This window comes from Melopsittacus undulatus, chromosome 9 (assembly GCF_012275295.1).
Source record: "Melopsittacus undulatus isolate bMelUnd1 chromosome 9, bMelUnd1.mat.Z, whole genome shotgun sequence".
NCBI classification, from domain to species: Eukaryota; Metazoa; Chordata; class Aves; order Psittaciformes; family Psittaculidae; genus Melopsittacus; species Melopsittacus undulatus.
In genome coordinates this window covers 23,651,249-23,666,632 of record NC_047535.1, presented here as the reverse complement: position 1 = coordinate 23,666,632, position 15,384 = coordinate 23,651,249, and the positions used below count along the sequence as shown (strand labels likewise).

Below are 15,384 nucleotides of genomic sequence, written 5' to 3'. Positions count from 1 at the left end.
AGGGGACAAAACTATAAGAGGATTCCAGACTTTGAAAACTGAAGCGACTCTTTACAAGAACAGCCACACAGAGTGTGCACAGTGTGCACAGCTCCACAGGGCATTTCAGCCCTGCTCAGGCCTGGCTGCCAGGCTTCCCCTTGCTTACTTTCCTCTTACAACCTATAGCCACCCTGGCTTTCACACTGGCTGCTCTCCTGCATCCTACCTACTGCTATATCCAGCAAATCTGGGATAGCACTGACAGATCTCTGCACCCACAGAGAACCCTGCTGACGTTAGCAGAGCTGTATGTGTGCAAAACCCACATGGAAAGAGCCCACACAGAAAAAGCCTGAGGGGTCTGGGTCCTAGCTGACAACCTTAAATGTTTGTAATGTTCTGCTGAAATGACTTTTCAATACTGTTGCCCCTTCAAAATTACGAGCATGTTTCAGAATCATGAAGTGAAGCATTACTTGGAGGGTAGCTTTGCATGAGGCAGTGTGCTGATGATTACTCTTACCTGGGATATCCACGGTGCTTAGTTTACAACCTGCACACTATTTGCTGCAGCAAATATGAACAGTGTGCATTAGTTGGCTCCTCCATCGTGAGAAGAGCTAGAGCTTCATCTGTTTTTTGAAAACTTTCAAGGTCAATGCTTAACCCTTTCAAAAAAGAAAGCAGTAGAAAGAAACTCATTGTTTCAATTGCACCCTCAACTTCCTCACCTGCAAAACATTCCGGTACAGGAGATTCTTTGAGAGGAATTGGGATAGCCAGGAGGAAATGGGAGATGCCAACAGCAGTGACTGGGGGGAAATGCAACTCTGCCTGCTAGCTGCACATCTGTGTGGATGTCAGATTTGAGCCACTACTGCATAACCAGGAATCAGCCCAAACTAAAGTGCATTATATGTGCTCTTCTGGGGTTTCTTGGGAGCTTTGTGTGACAAAAATGAAGGTAACAAGCCCTGGAAGAGGGCATGTAGTACCAATTTCTATAACTATGGGGTAAAGGAAGAGCTCTCCTTGGCAGAGGGTTTGTTTCAGTAGCCTTTTCATTCTGAAAGTTCATGAACAAGGTGACAATTGCTGACATCAGAGTGCTGATTTTAGAGCCGTTCTTTCCACTGTGTGAGGAAAAAATGAATGGTGGAAGAGGGTGAAAACAAGGAGTGGCTTCAAGTTGGATTCCAAGATAGAGATAATTTTCCTGCTTTTTATTTGGAAGAGCCCTTTGATCTTACATTTGGGTACATTTCTCAGACACTTGCAGTAAAATGTCAGAATCTGAAAGAACACCTTATCAAATGCTGCTTAAAAGTGCTCTTGGTTTGTTAGTACATTAACTAAATTAAATTAAAACATTATATTGCTGTTGGGCACACTTGCTCCTTGCTTAAAGAATTACGCTTTACTCTGTTTCACATGTCTGACTTTACTTCCTCCAAGGGCACTGGATGGGTACAGCAGACTATTGAATTTGACCACGTATCTGCTGAAAAACTCTCTAATGATAAAGAAAGCGTGATGCTGTTTTCCTCCTAAACTGTCTAAGTAGGTAATTCTCCTGCTGCATTCATCCAGAACTGCAGGAACCTTCTCTTGTAGGATGTTTCTTTAAATTTACGCTGCTAAGAATTCAACTGTGCTATTCACAGCACACCTTTGTGAGCCCTGGTGAGCAGAAGTCTCCAGAGCAGCATGAGCTTTTCTTCACTGGATTCAGGGTAGACATACATTGCAACTGATGTGTTTGGACTGGGCTAGTCTATAAACTGTGCTGTTTTTGTCCCATTTGAAATGTGTTAGACTCTGGCATTTCAAAGCAGCAGTATCTGCTAATAGCTCTTCCTGTGTGAGCTGTACATGTCATGTTTCTCACCTGAACACTGCAGTCCAAGGCACACTGCCCAGCCTGACTTTGGCCACGTAGGCATTGTCTTCTGCTGCTGTGTGACATCTTCCCAAAGTCTGAAAAACTGTGACTGGATGAAGACATGGGAGGAAATGTTTCAGTCAGAGCCCGCCTACACTTGACATTGTTCTGCTCTGTGGTTATTCAACCAGAGTAGCACTGTTTTAAAGTGGGAATCCTGTAGCCATGTGGAAGAGAGAGTCATGGAAGAGATGTGACAAAAGGTTTCCTACAATTGACAGTGGCAGGAAAAAAAAAGGGGCAGAGGACACTGGGATGTGCTTCCCACTGGTTTGCAATTAGGAAATGCTTGCTTAGGAAAACATTAAATACTTTTTTTTGTGTGTTAAGTCTGGAATTCTAAAAAGTCTCATCTTCCCTTCCCTGATTCAGTTCCACTTCTTTGGGGCTTTTATTTGGGAAAGCTTCAGTTGATTCTAAGTGGGTGAAGTTCTCTAGGATTAACCACACCACGTACAGAGTCTTCTCTATATGTTCTGTTTTCCTGCCTGTCTCTTGGAAGGAGGCAGTGCTACCCCTCTGCCCTTTGGTGCTCAGTTTCAGGAGTGTTGGAGATGCAAACTGACTGAATGCAAGTCCAATAGAACACTTCCCCTCCTTAAGTCAGACTTCTAGAGTTAGTTTTGCTTTCCAAAGCTAGTCTCTCAGTGTGTATGTGCTAATCACACCACTGATGATGGCTGCTTTGGATCTTTTTCTGGGTTTGTATGACCTGCCTTATCCTTTAAGGCCCCAGATAATGTCAGTTTTCTTTCATTCAGGAATGATGGATATTTCCATTTAGCCTCACTTTATTAAATCCTAGATGTATTAGTTCTTCAGTGTTACTTGAAGTCAAAGCAAAATATTTTAAGTGAGCTGATGTTGTTAAAAAAAAATCCTGTTTCTGAGCCATGTTTTCACTTGGGCAGTGAATGCACTGCCTAAGGACAGCCCACCAGAGCAGGACTCCAACTGTCCATTTCGGTTTAAGGCTTCCTGAGTTTATGCAGGTGAGTGGTGGTGTGTTGAGGTGCAGCTGAGCTGAGCTGGCAGGTTCTTAACCATTTTGCTCTGCTGTGGTGAGAAGTTTCTATGTTCTACAGCAAGGTCCTCTGGGGCTGTATTGCATCGATCACTGCTGGTTTACGTTGGCATGTAGAGGGATAAACTGGTTTGTCCCAGTGGTATGTGAGGAGATTAATGGCAGAGCAGGGTAGAGTCTGCTCCCCATGTCACAGTTACCCACCCTACAGTGCCATTGCTCTCCTTTGGCTCAATCATTAGCTGCTGGACACAAGACTGTCACCTTGAGCATGACTTCGCCACACCTCTCCTGAAGTTACACCAACAAACATGGAGTTTGTGGCCGTGTTTCCTCCTGAAGTCCCCCCCATTGCTGTACATGCAACTCCGGCCATAGCAAGGACATTGGAAATGCTGTTGTACAAGTGGTGAGAAGGATTGTAAACCAGTCTTTAATGGGTCTGGATATTGGGATCTCAGTTTCCTCTGCCTGTGTTGGTTGTGTTAGTGGGGCAAAAATGGTGGGCACAGTTGGGTGCTTCAGGGAGAGGAAACCTCATGCTAAAGGTCTAATGCAGCCAGGGCAGCTTGTACCTCCACTTAGATCTGAGGATGGATTTATGTGCCTGAAAGGTTCTCAAGTGTTTTTAATGTGCATCAGTTGTTCTGAGAGATTTTGCCCCTACTTAGAGACTCTGCCTTGCTGAGGCCACCATGACTTTAACAGGAAAAACTGCTGGAGTGATTCTGGGAGTCTCCTGTAGTTCCCATTTTCTTTCTATCCCAGTGCTGGGGGTGACTCCATTGATCTCTCCTGGTCTCCTCCAAACACGTGTGACTCAGACTCCAGGGTGTGGAGCTGGGGGGATGTGGGCTAACTCCCAGCTCAGCCACAAAGCCAGGTCCAAGCTTGAGTGGGGGCCCTTGCTGCTTCCTGCCCCTCATGGTGCAGCAGATGACAGCAAGTGGCACTCAAGGGCTGTCACTAGGTGTTTTAAAGAGACTGTAGATGCCACCTTCAGAGCAGTAGTGCTCATGTTGCACCTTTGCAGAGGCAGAGAGAAATTGGAGTTCTCTGCTCTTTCTGTGCTTTTTCTCATGCAGACGAAACCCAGGACTGCGTAGGATCAGTTTTTGAGGGTTGATTGTTTGCTCTCACAGTAAAAAGCATTTTTCTCTCTGGCTAAAGTTATGCAATGATTTTGTAAAGCTGGTCAAGCCCTGAGGCTGTCCAGCAGCAATCGGCAGCAACCCCTGTCCTCACACATGCTGCAACATCACAAAATAGTCCCACTTTCCCAAGCTTTGGCTGTGTCAGAGACAGGATACCACACCATTCAGAAATGGAAACTCTTCCACTGCTACTTCTCCCTAATTGTATGCACATTTTGTCTGTGCAGATTTCAGACTTGCCTGTGAATGAGAGCTGCTGAAAGCCAGGGGCAGCCCAAAACTTCCTTTGATAATGTTGCATTTTTCCTGTCACAGGCAGGGCTGGGCTGTGTTTGCTATAAAGAGCAGAGTGCTGAAGGAGGAGGAGGACATGACAAGGAACCTTTCCCCAAAGTGGCAGTGATAGGAGAAGTTGACCCAGCACTGCAGGAAACTACCATCTCAGACTGCAGAAGTAGATGCTGCTCCACCCCTTGATTGCAAGGAGAGGCAAAACCAGCAGCCAGACCATGGATGCTGTGCTACCTTCGCCAGCCAGTTGCTCCAGGCTGGTGTTCACGTTGCCTGGGCTGGGGCAGGGTCAGTGCAGAGCTGTTGTGCTGAGGGCTGAATAGGCAGCCTTGGTGGGACACTGAGCACCATGCTTTGGTGCTTCCCATGCAGGCCTGGACAGAGCAGGACAAGCAATGGGGTCAGTCCCTTCCTCCCATAACTAAATGCCTGAGAAGAAGGAGGAGCTCTGCAGTGTGAAACCAGCCCAGCTGGGTCTCCCTGTGCTCCCTGCCCTAGGGTCTTGCTGCAGAGGTTCAGGGCTGGCCCTGCAGCCAGGCTGTAAGGGTGTCCCAAGTGAGGTCCCATAACTCCCCACCCAGGGTGGGCCAGGCTCCCTCTGCCTGCAAGCACGTCCTGCTGCCTGGAGGGAGAAGGCACCCGGGCTGTTCTTACGACCCTCTGAGGGATGTTTTCTCGATGACATAGCGTTGCACTGACTTTGTTCTTCCCAGGGACTTGTCTCTAATTTATACCAGGATGGGTTTCTATAAACAGTCTCTATTGTCATAGAAATATGACAACTGGACCGTCTCGAGGTAAAGATTAGGATCGAAATCACCAAATGCTTCGATGGTGGCTTGCAGTGCGGTAAGTTTGGGACTGCATAAACCTCGGTAAGCAGCGGTGGGATGAAAAGAAACCGAAAAGCGCTTCTGAGCAGAGTTTTGAAGCCTCTTTCGGTGGCCTGAGCGGGTAAATGTGGGCAGACTCCGGAGGCGAGGCGGCTCTGCCCCACGGCGGGCGCGGGGCCCGGCCTTCGCTCCCCTCCCCCTTTTGTTTTGTGGTGGTGTTTGCTTTTCAGTGGCAAACCCGGGTTGCAGCTTCTCCTCCTTCACGTGAGCGCTGCCCAACAGCCGCGCTCATTGTCCGGCCGTGTCCGGCCCCGCTTCGCGCTGGCCGAGGCTGCGGGCGCTGGGAGCGGAGCGGGACGGCGGCGCCGGTGTCAGGTTAGACAAACACCCCTCGCTCGGGCAGTCCCGCAGCAGCTTTCCGGCCCCTCCCTCTGGCTCCCGGGGTCCGCTTGCCCCTTCCCTCGCGGAGCCGAGCGGAGCAGCGCGGCGCGGTGAGTGCAGAGGCGGAGGCAGCGCTTCCGCGGAGCCCTGGGGGCGGATCGGCCCCGGTGCCCAATCCCCGGAGCACAGCGGAACAGCCCGGGCCCGGGCGGAGCGGAGCCGGCTGCACCCCCTCGGTGCGGGGGACACGATCCACAGCCCTTTCCCTGCTACTAGGACACGCGGGTATTTCCTTACGCTGCTCCTCTGCGCTTTCTCCTTTTAGGTTTCTGTTGTTCTGAAAGTGGCAAATTGTCAAAGCAGAAAAGTTGCTGTAGATGTTTCAGGGCTGTTGCTTTACTGCAAACAACTCCCTGGGTGGAGGGGGAGCAGCCTCTGGTTCGGTGGGAGTGTTTGCAAATCAAATGTCATTTGGAGGTGGGGAGAGATCTGGCAGAATTGTTCCAGGAGAGTGCTGGGCAGGCTGGACTACGTCGTGCGAACTCAACCAAAGCCAATGGCAAGTTTGAAAAGAAGAGGAGGAAATAGATGGGATAACTAAGGAAAGTGCTTTCTGCGTGCTTTTGCCGGTGTGCTGGCACTCCTGGAGTGATGGGTGCTGAGGGGAGCACTTGCCAGCTGCCTCCCTGTCAGAGTGGGTTGTGTTGGGGGGATTTGGGGAATAAGGCTTGCAAGATTGCTGCAGAAATCCAGCCCGGCAGCACAGTCGCCCCCGGCGCATACAGGGCTTCAGCGAGAGCCCCACGCCTCCCTCACCTTATCTCTTCCTCTTGTCACTCAAAGCATTGTGCTGGGGCGTGGAGGTCCACCCAGAGCTGAGCCAGTCGCGGGGAGTGAGGCCAGAGGAGGTGGGTTTGGGTGCAGGGTCTGTGCCACATCCTGGGCCTCCAGGAAGTCTTTTGAGCTTAGTGATGCCACAGCGAGATTTTTCTGTAAGCCTTTGGTGCTGAAGGAAAAGATGTTAATGCTGAGCTATACAGGTACTGAGATTTGTTTCTTTGCACTCAAGAGGTGATGAGTAGAGGGGTGGTGCTTGGCAGTTCCTATGTTTTTTTAACACATCATCAGCACCTGAATTCTCCTTTCCCGCTCTTCCTCATGGGACATCTGTGTTTCAGGCATCCTTTTGGTTGCAGAGGGAGGCTGTGGGAACATCCCACAAACATGGCTTTACTTATAAATTGGTTTGACTGTTATTTAGCAACAAATTCTACAGCTTGTAGCATATGGCTAATGGGCGTGAAATTACCAGAGAAAGACACAGCTTTCTGAACGTGAACCATCCTTATTAGTGGAATGGATGAAACTGGGTTTAGTGTGACAGATTTTCCCCTAATGGCAGAATGGGGCCTATGTAGGCTAAAAAAGGGTCTTTCAACCACTGCTTTTCCCAAATGGACTCAGCTACATGTTCAGAATCACTTTGAAACGTTAATAGGTCTGGTGTTGATGGTAAAAATGCCATCCAAAAAATCACACTCTTATTTGGCATTCTTGGGTTGACGAATCTTTTCCAGTGCTGCCTTACTCTTCAGCAGCCTTAGTTTAATTGTATCTGTCTCACTCAATTGTATTCTGTCTCACAGGCATGGCTCTGGGCAGGGATTACTGAATTCAGTGTGGTGGCTGGAGCTTAAACTTCTGCAATACTGATAAGGAACCAATGGCAATCCTCAGGAGTTCCACTCCTGTGGGGCCACTGGTCTGAGCATTCTGCAGGAAGCTGCTTTCCTTGATGGGATAAATAATATCTAAATTACAGCCTTGCAGGTATTTAAATCCTAGGAAAAATGTTTTTATTTCAATTAAAATCAGTTTCTGTAATTGGAGAGATCTCTCACTGTTATCCATCCATCCATTCATCCACTTGAAGACCTTTTCAGTGTCATTAGGTGATAATGTCGCATTTTATACTGCTAAATTTACTTAGTCTCCATGCAGGTGGAAGAAGCCATCCTTATGCAGCTCTGTGCACTGAGGGGTAGGTAGCCTTTCAAGGGTGATGGTGAGCAAAGTCCCACAGAGGTTGATGGCATTAAAGGTGATATTCCAGTGCCGTCAGCACCTTCTGTCCCACTCAGGCAGGCAGCATGGGAGAGCTACAGTAATGCCCATATCTGAGGACTGCTGGGGAAGCAGAGCTAAGGATCAGTTGCACACAGGGGTTTGCACTGGGGTGCTCACAGGTGTACCTTTACTCCTGCACATGTGCAAGGTGAAGTCCACCAGACTCCTCAGACTGGCTTTTGGTTCTTTTGAGGACATGGCCTCTTCTCAGCTGCTGTGTCTCTGGTTGTGTTGAGCTCTGCTGTTACACTTTTGGGAAACACTTTGTTTTGCTGGACAGTTCCTCATTGATGGGAGGGACAGTGCTGGGGCACTTGACGCTGCCAGAACCGCTCCAGCCTGTGGATGCCTATTCCTCGGGATTTGCAGGAGCAGAGAGTAGTTACATCCTATCTCCAGGCTGTGGCCTGCTTTCACACCATGTTGAAAATCATGCTTTTTTGTCCCCATTTTGCATGTGTTTGAACTTCCTGTGGCTCATGGCTGTAATGTCTGGTATCTGCTCTCAAAGCCTGCATGGAGACTGTTGGGTATGGAAGGTCCTTCCTTGTCATCCCTGTGCCCTTACGTTTTATCCTGTGTAAACCAAACCAAGTTTACTGCCAACCATTCATTTTACAGATGCCTTCTTTCCTTTATTCCAGGAGAAGACAGATGTTTACAGTATTGGTCTTCTCTTTCAAGCAGTTCTTTGGAATTTTTTCCATGCCTGAGAATTTCTTCCCCAAGTTTGCAGGTCAGAGGTGGGATTTAACTACTTCTGGCAAAATTAGAAGTGTCCTTTAAGTTGTCCAGAGATGTTCATGGTTGCTGAAAGACTTATAGTGGGCACATGCTTTCCTGCAGCTGCCTTCAGGCTTTCCAGCTGAAGAAACCAGAGAGCTGCTGGGTGGCCGACCAGTGCCAGGGCTACATGCCTCTTCCATGAGCCACCTCTGCCCCACGAAAGGGCTGTGCCTGCTGGAGCTCCTCTTCCTCCTCTGGACAGGGCTGAACTGCACTGAGGGCTTTCTTTGCAAAGTTGCATGCAGATCCCTGGTGGGATTAAGAACCTTGATCTTAGTTATTCTGCCTCTTATCTCCTCTTAGATGTAGCAAAAGCCTGGGTGTTTTAAGAGTAAGGCTCTGATACAGTGCTATGGTCTCATGCATTCACTTTTGTTTAGCTTTTCCTCTCATTCTCTTGCATTAGAAATGTGGTTTCCTTCCAGCTTATTGGCATAACATTATCCTTTTATTTTTCTGGAAGTGACATGTTGTCTTTAATAACACAGGTCTTTATTTAATATCCCAAGTAGTCCTTTTCTGACTCCCGTGTTTGTACAGATCTAGAGCTAAAAGAAAAGAGACTTTTGAAAGGGACTTTCCGAAAAGTGGTTTGTTTTCTCCTGCTTACATTATTGTGGTCTTTTTGTAAGAAATCAAACTGTTGAAGCAAATACGTATCCCGCATAGGTATGAAGAAATTGCAGCTCACTTGTGGCCTGGATTCAGTCCTCCTTCTGCTGAACATGGTTAGAGCCAGACCAGACCCTTTGAGTTTCACCTTTTAATTCTGGTGTTACAAGCCTAATATATTATTCATGAAAATTAAGCTGTGTTAATTTCATCTCCTGATTTGCTTTAAGACAGACATACATTCCTGTCTGTCTTGTTTGCTAATGAACTCTATGGATTACATCCAAAGTCAGGCAGAAGTTTAAGCACTGTCACTGCTCCATGCAAGCAGCTTGCCCTGACATCATTGTCCAGATGTGATCTCCAGGCTTTCCACATAAGGGCGGCTGTGGAAGTGAATGTCTGTCTGGGAGATCTCACTGATCTGTGCTCTGGGAGCACTGGAGCCTGTGGCTTCCCTCAGTGTGGTCTCATTTTATGAATGAAGGCAGTCCCCTGTGGCTACAATCTGCTATTGTAGCCACGAGGGTGGAGACAGGAGCAGGAGCTTGTTTAGTCCCAGCACAGCCATACTGCTCCTGTGCTGTGGGGGGCCTGGGCTCAGGGCACCCTGGAGAGAGCAAGTGAAGAAGTATGTTGTGATGTGAAGGCTTACAAAGTGTCCCTTCTCACCTCACAGGCTCTCTCCTGCCTGTTTTGGTAGGAATTTCTTTTTGATCCTCAGCATGAAACTTTTCTTGGTTCAGTTCTGGTTTTTACTTGTGACTATTCAGTGAACACACCTTGGAGACAAGGAGCTCATTTTCTCTTGTATCCACAAAATCTTTTAGTAACTGCTAACCCTTTACACCTGTACATGTATAGTCAAAAAGGGATCTTAATGTGATTTTGTCTAGACTTGTGATGGAGGGAGGGAGAGAAAGCAATTCCTGGGGCGTGGATACATGACTTTTTGGGAGTAGAAAATACAACCAGCAAGGGTTATATCCCTAACAGAGCTGGCAGAAGGCATCTTATGGGTGTTCTTAATCCACCTCAGTGCAAAGCCAGCCAGGTTAGCACAAACCACCTTTGTTTTTGACTTAAATTAGCTGAGTCTGCACTAGTGCAGTGAATGTTCTCTCTGTCCCTCCTGCCAGACTTCTGGTGGGGGACTACCAGCCAGCTGCTGATCCTCAGCCAGCTTCTGCTGTAGCCACATTCAGGAAAAGACTGTGTCCCCCAGGCTTTGCTTAAGTGAGAGCTGAGCCTTTGTCCAGTATCAACCACGTTTGTCAGAGACAGCTTAAGATGTGCCCCTTATACTCATGTTTGTGCTGTCCTAAATCACTTCAGTGTGTAGCTCTGAGCTCTGCTCCCATTAGCAGTTCTTCCTGGGAGATGTCACAGGTTGCTCCCTGCTGCTGTGCAGTTGGACACTACACAAGTGTGACCTGCTGAACTTCCTGCAGGTGGCTGTGATTCGGAGTGAACACTTATTTTGCCCATGGAAGGACAGACTTGTTCTTTTACCTGGGGATTTGTGAACCATCTGGGATGATACTGGATATTCCTGTATGGACAGAGATTGAGAGGATGCCTTGAGATCTGAATTCCCATTTAAATTGAAAGGCAGTTTGACATCTGTGTTTTTGTGGCAATCCCATTGGAAGTGTTTTATAGAAACAGCTTCTAGAACTTTTGCCTTTCTGTTCTGTGCACTGGGCTTTGGAAGTCAGGTTACTTATAAAAGAAGATGGAAGCTGGGAGAGTGGTGGTTTTCTGGCGTTGTGAATCTTTAGGTGGGGGAGAGAAAGAACATTTAACACTCTGAAGTGTTGTGTAGCCTGAAACCTATTCACAGGAGAATGCTACTTTAAATATATGTCTGGAATGGGGAAAAAACCCACTTCTGCAAATGATTTTTTTTTCTAATTTTTTTTTTAAGAATTAAACCTAATTGTTTAGAAATGATGAATTATTGTAACCTGTGAGTGCTGTAAAGTCTTGTCTATTCACAGTAGTATTTCAAATGATTTAAAGCTGTTTGCTCAAGGTTTGCTTTTACCATGCCATGAAATGTCATTGATTTTTTCCAGCTGTCTTCCACAAATGTCTCACTTGTGATGGATTTTTGCATGGGAACAGGCTGCCAGGGTTTAGCTTTGATACCAAAGCCCCATTTTGTTTTGTTGATAATATCATTTTGCTTTGCAGAATGTATTGCTGGCTTTCCATGGAGTTGGCAGACGTGCTAGCAACTCGGCTGGGCAGAGTTACTGGACCTGCTTTGCACCTTCTGAACCCCCTTGAGAAGGGGTCAAGGGTGGCATATCTGCAGGTATCCTGCCTCTCTGCCCAGTACGAGACCTTCCCCTCACATTGGCTGTGTCTGGTCACTGCTTCCCAGTGCTGCCTCTTGGCTGGGGGTAGCAGTCCTCCTGCCATGTGGTTCACAGCAGCACTTCCTAGCTTGCTTTAGGCCAAACCAAGTGAATTCTCTTAAGACAGTAATTAGACTACCAAAGATAATCCTGCTGGCTTTTGGGTTTGTCTATTCCTTTCCTGAAGTGAATGAGCGAGGACCATGAGCGACTGCTCGACCAGCCTTATCTGAAGGGAGCTGGGCTGTTGGTGTAAGGGCAGGCAGATGGAGGTCTCCTCACCAGCACTGCTACAGCTGAGGGTGGGGATGGATAGTCACCATGGCTCACCAGTAGTCTAATGAAGTTGTTACTGAAGAACATCTTTCTTCCTGGGCTGCTGAGGCTTGCCCAGTGGCTCTACCACCTCTGATGAGGCTTAGTTTTTGCTTATTAAATTCTCATGAGCAGAACACTTATATTTGGTAGCAAGTCATGTTCTCCTTTCCAAACAAATCTGCCTCATGCATGAAGCTCTGTCATATATATAATCAGTATCACATACTGCCTGATGATCTTGAGGGATTTGGTATGATTAGTGCATAAAACTTGGATGGCCACTTGGAAAGAATATAAACTGATACTGTACAGAGCAGATTTATTTGGGGGATTACTCCTCAGTTCCAAACTGGTAAATAGGGTAAATGGATCCACTCAGTAAGAGGAACTACTCTGAAACATTAGTTTGCCTTTAGAGCAAAACTAAGCAGACAGTCAGCTTTCTGACATGCAGTTTGGTTCCTGGCATGGCTGCTTGCATATCCAGAAGGATATGTTCTGTGGAAACCATTTGTAATCATTTGTAGGCTTTTCTAAACTACAGACATCAGAGGCAGGAGTGCATGATAGGCAATGGCTGTATATAAAAATGAAGATTTCTGCAGTCTTCTCAAAGTGTTGCCATAGTTCACTATACCGTGGGGTGCTGGAAGTGTCTGGATATTAAGGATGTGTAAAAGAGCAAGAATATGCAATAATGTCTCTTCAGCCTGGGCAAATAGGTTAACTTGAGGGCACCACTGTTATTTCTACTTTGAAATAGAATTAACTTAGATGCTCATAATCAAAAAGGAAACTCACCTGGATGTATTTGTGTTTACTATTATCTCTCCTTCTGTCAAGAGTGCAAAATAACTTAGCACTTTGATGTAGACTAGACAGTTGCATGTATTTCATACTGATTCTTGGTTACATGTCTCTAGTTTGTGGTTCCTTGGCTCTGAGGCTAACACTGTGTTGTATATTTGGGCACTGTGGTGCTCTTAACACACAGCTCAGGTTCCACATGCTGCCACGATTGCGGTATGGTTTTGTACTGGGAAAAACCCACTAAAAGAGGCAGGGAAGTGTTCAGGCAAGCATGTGTGTGTATTTCAAACAAAACAGTCTCCACTGGGTTTAAAAGGAAATGTTTCCATTGCTTTTTAAGCCTGCTTTTTGAAAACTCCTTTAAAGAGCCAAAATAACATCTGCCATTAGGAACACCCTTCACTTTGGGCCCTTCCCTGGGAGTGCCCAGCATGCGGCATTCCCATAAGTCCCAAGGATAGGCATAGAACGAGGAGTTCGTAGCAGGACAAGGCAGAAGCGGAGCCCAGGGTTTGGGTAATGATGCTCTGAACAGCTTCAAGCTGCTTTTCTGTGCATTCTTTCCTGATGGATAAATGAAGGAAAATTAAAATTCATTAATTCATTAAAATAAAACAAAGTTAAAGAAAACTGCTTTCTGCAAATTACATCCTGTTCTCATCCACATCCAATTAGCACGGACTTGAAGCTGCAGAGTGAGTGTCATCCATCTGACCCACCTCCTCTCCCCTCCTATTGACACTGATATTAGAACTATGGGAAAACTTAGACTGCTGGCAAAAGGGGTGGAAAATCAAATGTTTAAAGTTTTGCTTGAACATTTTGTGGTTTCTCCTGAAATTCTTTGTCTGAAACAAAGGATGTTCTTTGTTCTTCTTTTGGAGGGTGCTTTTTAGTTGAAAAAAATACGCAGTGTCATTGTAGATTGCAGAAGTTCTCTACAAAATCTTATTTTTCTCAACCTGGAAAGGAGGACAGTTACAAACTGCAAAGACTTGTCTGTTCTGATGGTGAAAAATGGTTTGTTGGCAGATGCTTGCCAATACACTCAGAATCAAAATGTTAGTGATCTGGAAAAATCTTGAAATAGAGTAATTTCACATGACCCTCTCTTGGAAGCGTTGGAGTTTTGCATTCTTTGCTCCAGCACAGTTCCCACTGAAGAAATACTTCAAAAACAAGATTATGGATTCTTTTAAAAGAGTTGCTCTTTGCTGGGTGGATACAGCACTAAGTTGTGTTTATGTATCTTAATCTTACCCTGATTTATATGACCAAAACCAAGCATTCATGGGTTTTGTCTGGAGAAGATATGAACTGAGCAGCCGCTGCCCTGCTGAATGCACAGGTTCAAGCTCTCTCAGCTGGGTGTCAGGCTGCTGTAGCCATGTGCTGCCCTCATTCCCAGCATCCCAGCCAGAGGTACCAGTCCTCTGGCTCTCCTCACTGCTCAGAGGCCTGAGGAGTAGTGATGGGCACAGGGGATGGGCTGAAGGCACTCGTTGGTTCCCTTTGCAGCTGGGAAAGGGAGGAGTTTTGCAGTCTGCAGTGCAGGAAGGAAAAGGAAAAGCCCTGGGAGTAAACAGGGAGGGTGGTGGTGGTGCACCCAGACTTGGAATGCTTAGTGGCCAGTAAAGGGCACCTGAGCTCTAAGGGACTGTCTGGAGCAGTTGGTGATGTTGTTGGTGAAAGGACCTTCTAGTCATGTATCTTCTGCCCTGTCAGCCAGACTGGCTCTTGCTGTGATGCTAGCTTGTGCTGTTAAGTAGCTGCTGGTTGTCACAAAAGTGTTCCTTTGGCATTTCAGAATTACTGAGACACTGTTCATTAAGGCTGTTCATTAACTGCCTTAGAAGAAAATAAGATCTGATTAATCATCATTTCAGGAAATTATAGACTGTTCTACAGGGGGGTAATGAAAGCAAGCAGTGAAGAGCTGCTTCCTGCAGCTAGCTGTGACCCACCCTCGCTGTGCAGCCTCACGACCTAGCCCAGACCTGCAGGGCTTGAGGTACACCAGGATCATTGTCAGGAGTCAGGATGGGGAGTGTAGAGTCCCATTGAATGGGGTGAGGACCATGGAGCAGTACCCTGGGCACAGTGAAGGTGATGCTTGTGCCTGGCACAGGTACAAGTTGTGGACGGAAACACAGCCAGCCAGCAAGAGAGATGTCTGTTGGCTGCAATTCCTAACCTTTGAGATCACTTCACTTCTTTTTTGTTGCTTTTTTCTAAGCAGTTGCTGATCAAGTTCATGTTTCCAAGCTGAGATCTTGAATTCATCATTGAAGAATGCATGTTTTTCTCTGACATAGTCTTACAGAGTACATTATGTCAGGTTTTACATGCTGATTTCAAACATAGCTGGTCTTAGTAAATTATGCAACAGGGAAGCTGCAACTAGCACCTTTGCATTAAAATGAAGGCTAGAGTTTGAAGAAGGGAAACCTCTGTAGATGCATAATGCAATTATTAGAAATCTCACACAAATGTTTGCAGGTGTTACTCCCAAGGCCAAGAACGTAAAAAGCAGGTTCCTTACATGAAGTTGCTTTGGTTTCTTCTGGCCAAGAGTTAAAATTCCTCCCCCAGCTTTTTTATTTTCTGCCATCTTTGTGCCTTACATCCTTGCTTTTCCAAGATCTTTGCTCCACTTTAATCTCTTTTAAGAGCCCTTTCTCAGCTGTTTCACAGCAGCTACAGCTGCCTCTCACATCTGCCTGTGGCTGGCAGAATAGTAGAAACCTCCCTTTTCTTTAAG

At 46.6% G+C, this 15,384-nt stretch overlaps 1 protein-coding gene across 4 annotated transcripts in view; it reads left to right on the top strand.

Moving 5' to 3' along the window:
• The first annotated feature begins 4,854 nt into the window (after window positions 1-4,854).
• The window catches only part of FBLN2 (fibulin 2), a 104,870-nt gene continuing 94,340 nt past the window's right edge, over window positions 4,855-15,384 (top strand). The window contains exon 1 of one of the 4 annotated variants that reach the window (XM_031049204.2): window positions 4,855-5,242. The gene's annotated coding sequence lies outside the window, so the exon portion shown is untranslated. Of the gene's footprint in view, window positions 5,243-5,457; window positions 5,602-5,682; window positions 5,718-5,749; window positions 5,893-15,384 lie in introns of those variants that run through there. The other 3 variants (XM_031049205.2, XM_031049208.2, XM_031049206.2) reach the window with 3 other exon arrangements.